The 4,361-nt window shown below is 42.8% G+C and overlaps 1 pseudogene; it reads left to right on the top strand.

Moving 5' to 3' along the window:
• Positions 1-3,259: 3,259 nt before the first annotated feature.
• Positions 3,260-3,983, top strand: LOC128099518 (PAT complex subunit CCDC47-like; annotated as a pseudogene).
• The last annotated feature ends 378 nt before the right edge of the window (positions 3,984-4,361 follow it).

Raw genomic sequence — 4,361 nt, 5'->3', positions numbered from 1 at the left:
GGCCCAGCACCTGTTCTCTTCTTGCCTTCACCAGTGATCATGCCCCTCTATTAAGACTCTCTCAGCATTCAACTGTTACAAATATATCATCTATAGGAATTGCTATTGCAAATATTTGTTTCAATTAATTAGCAATGGCCTTATGAGGAAGCCTGACTGCATTTCTCTATTGTAACCATGTGGTAGCACTAGCCCTGGGGTGATGCACAGCCCGACAACATTCCTTAATGATCCTCTTAATTACACAGTTGGGGTAACCATTCTGTCTAAAAAATCTGCTTCGTAATTACAAAATCACCAGCCCAGCCAGCCGTGTTGACCCATCAATCACTTGCATTCCACTGTTGTCCTGAAAATGTGTTCTGTCTTCTCTCCAAATGACGGGGAAGCTTTGGAAACCGGTGTGTGTGGGATGCAGCTGCTCTGGTTATGGGGACGTCTCGGCCTCTCTCTGCCTAGGGCTGCTCGACCGCTGGGCTTCTTCCTCTACCTCCCACCATCTTTTCCTCCACAATAGTCTCTGAAGCACAAGGGAATCCATTCCCTCTCTCAGATCCATCTACATAAAGCTTGTTTGTAGTCATTTAGCATAAGCCTGAAAAAGTAATTATAGTCCCTCAGGTTGACTGGCCTGGTTCCTTGGATGCAGAGTCTGCTGTTGAAATTGTCACTCAACTTTTTCCCTTTTGCTAGCCAGACTTGTGTCCTCGGCTCCAAAGCCAATATGTGTACCTTTGTTAGTGTGTGTGTGTATGCCTAGACAGTGATGGCTTATGGGTAAGTAGGTATCTGCCATCATCCCTGGAGCCGTGGGAATGGTAGCTTCTAGCTCAGTGAGTGCAAGCTCAAGACTTAAATGTTAGCAAATGACAGGCTGGTAAGTCCCCTGGTTCTCTACTATGTCACATCTGCACACCTCAAAGACTGGTTAACCTGTTGTGATTGCTGTGTCCCCAAGGAAGTCTTGGGACTCATGTTACATATGTCCAGTTTAAGTGTTACTCAGTGAAGATCCTTTTCTATATCACAGAACCACTGTTTGTGAATAAGAACTCAAAGTATCTTCTTGGGTGTTCTGTACACATTCTTCCTATATAGTGAAAATATCACAGCTCCTGTGTGGTAATATTTTGTTTGTATGCTAACCAACAAAGATTGCCCAAAGATCAGAGGGCAGAGCAGGCCACTAGTTAGCCATAGAGGCTAGGCAGTGGTGGCACACACCTTTAATCCCAACACTTGGGAGGAGGAAGCAGGAAGATCAGGAGTTCAAGGCCACCCTGGGCTACATCAGATTGAGCCAATCTAAAAAAGAAACAAAGCCAGGCAGTGGAGCCTCACACCTTTAATTCCAGCACTAGGGAGGTAGAGACAGGAAGTGATATGGCTGGGCGGAGAGAGGAATATAAGGTGGGAGAAGACAGGAGCTCGGCCCCTTCCACCTGAGGATTTGGTAGAGGTAAGAAGTCTCTCTAGTGGCTGTCTTCTTTACTGATCTTTCAGCATTTACCCCAATATCTGGCTCTGGGTTTTTATTATTTAAATTGATTAGGATTCATGCTTTACTCCTGGTGTTCATTGTGAACTTGTGTCCCTCAAACCCTCAATATAGCAGATCCTGAGGACCTGTGTCCCAGCCACTACCTCTTCTTATAGAAAAATTGCCTTCTATAGCAAAGGACATGGACTGGGAGCTTTTCTTTGTGTTGTGAGCTAAGGGGTTGGAATGAAGAGGGAAGCCTCGGGGTAATCAGAACTATCATTCACTTCTTGTGGGGATGCAAACTGGTTTAATCACTTTGGATTTAATCTCTTGCAAGTTTGTCAGTCTCTTGCAAGTCTAAACATATTTTCATGTTACCTAGGAATCACACTCTGGGGCATTTATCCAATTGATTTGAAGATGTGTTCACACAGAACCCTGCACATAAGTGATGACAGCAAGTTTATGCACAGTTGTCAAAAACCTGAATCAGCCAGGATGTCCTTCAATAGGGGAATGGATAAATAAGCTCAGGTACATTCATAGTCTGGAATAATACTCAGGGATTAAAAAAAAATCAGCTATCAAACAAACCACAAAATACATGAAGAAAATTTAAAGTTCCTGTGTGGAAAAAAGCCAGTTGTAGTGATTAATAGTGTTTATTAATTTTATGGAATCTAGGATCACTATGGAAACAAACTTCTGGGCATGTCTATGAATGAGTTTCTAGACTAGGTACATTGAAGCAGGAAGACCCTCTCCAAATGTGGGTGGCACCATTCCACGGCCTGGGAGAAAGTGAGCTGAGCACCAGCATGCATCTGTCTGTGCTTCCTGAGTGCAGAGGCAATGTGGCCACTGTTTCACACTCCAACCCCACCATGTGGGGCTGCACCTTCAAACTGTAAGCCCAAACAATCCTTTCCTTTCTCACATCGTTTTTGCCAAAATAAGGAGAAAAGAAACTAACACAGAGCTTTAAAAGTTTACGTATTTCATGATTCCAGTTGTGCAACATTCTAGAAAAGGCAAAACAATACAGTCAGTAAGAAATAACCAGTGGAGATAAATAGGAGATACTCGATTTTCAAAGCAGGAAAGTTATTCTGTGTTATAGTATAATAGATGTGACACTGTGTGTGCCTCAGAAACTATAGGCCATTGCAGCATAGAGTGAACCTTGATGCGCATAATTCTTGTTTTGTTGTTGTTAGGGTTTGTTTGTTTGTTTTTGAGACAGGGTTTCTCACACAGCCCTGACTGTCCTGCAACAGTCCCAGGAGCCCCAGACATGTTGCAGCCTCGGTGCAGCTTCTTTTGAAGGGGCAATTAAAGCCTTCTATGCTTTCTGTGCTCTCCTTGTAGTGTTTAGTCATGTCTCTTGAGGCCATGTTTTATGATTTCAAGGATGGGGAAGACATGGTAGAGTACAAAGACTTTGCTGAGTTTGAGGGTGGTATGGAAGATTCTGTTACAGAATCTCCTTAGCAAGTGATAATCACTGAAGACGATGAAGATAAGAGCATTGTGGAGTTAGAAGGGCAGGAAAAAAACCAAGGAGGAGATTTTGAAGATGGAGATACTAAGGAAGAAGATACTAAGAGTGAGCCATATGATGATGAAGAACTTGAGGGTTATGAAGACAAATCATATACTTCCTCTAGCAAAAATAAAGACCCAATAACAAGTGTTGATATTCTTGCACACGTCTAGAACAGTTGGAAGAGTTATTATCTAGAAATTTTTATGTTAACTGGTCTGCTTGCCTATATCATGAACTACATCATTGGGATTAAAATAACCATGGAAGATGAACACAGGGGTACATGTGTGTTTGCTGTTGGCACTCATAAAGCTTTGGTGAAACTACAGGAAGAGATGCAGGATCTGGTTAGTTTTGTAATGATAAACCTAAGGCTGAAGCAAAATATGGACTGCCAGACTCGTTAGCCATCCTGTCAGAAACAAAAGTCACAGAGGGAATGATGGGTACGAAGATGTTTCACTTCCTTATACACTATGCTGACAAGATTGAGTCCATCCATGGTTCAAAGATTATGCAAAGAGGAAGGTGACCTTTAAAATTCCCTGACATGAAGAGGGCACTACTGCTTACATTTAATGTGCCTGGCTCAGGTAACACTTACCCAAAGATATGGAAGCTTTGCTGCCCTGGTGAACATGGCGACGTGTCCTATGGATAAAGCCAAAAAGTTCCGACTCAGCAGAGACGGTAAACAAAATGCAGATAAGAACTGGGCAGGAGTGGAGGAGAACTTGGAGCTGACACATGCACAGGGTCAGGAGGCTGCAGAGCCTCAGCACGGGGAGAAGGAAGGAGCCAAGAAAGAGTGGATCATGAAGGAGAAGATCCTGAGACGCAGGGAGGCTGGGGGAAGCTGCTTTGAAGAGAGAACAAAAGAAGCTGGAGAAGAAGCAAATCTAAGTGAAATCAGTTGAAGCCACCCCAGAGATCGGAGCCTTCATGCCACGGTAAGCTCTGTGTCCACGGGAAATGGGAAAAGCATGAGTCCGTTTCTCGTCTTAGAGTTCACAGATTCCTAGTGACTGAGAAATCCTTACTTTACCCTCTTCTCTGGGCATGGGGTTCTACAGAGGTTGTAAATACATTGAAAGAACTACTTCAGTTATTTCCTCCCAGATAATCAAATGACTTTATAAAAGGGATGGTATGTAAAGTATGTGTAGTTTAAAAATGTTTTTAGATTATTACATGAATCATCAGTGCTTTGTTTGGTGTTTAACGAACAAAATTTCTAGAAAGGTTGTTGCTTTTTGTTTAACCTGGGCAGTTGGAATAACCATAGAGACTAGCTCTAATTCAAGATCACACAAACATCTATTGGAATTGCAC

Source organism: Peromyscus californicus, unplaced genomic scaffold (assembly GCF_007827085.1).
Source record: "Peromyscus californicus insignis strain IS unplaced genomic scaffold, ASM782708v3 Scaffold_6__1_contigs__length_162567912, whole genome shotgun sequence".
NCBI classification, from domain to species: Eukaryota; Metazoa; Chordata; class Mammalia; order Rodentia; family Cricetidae; genus Peromyscus; species Peromyscus californicus.
This window is presented reverse-complemented; position numbering and strand designations above follow the sequence as displayed.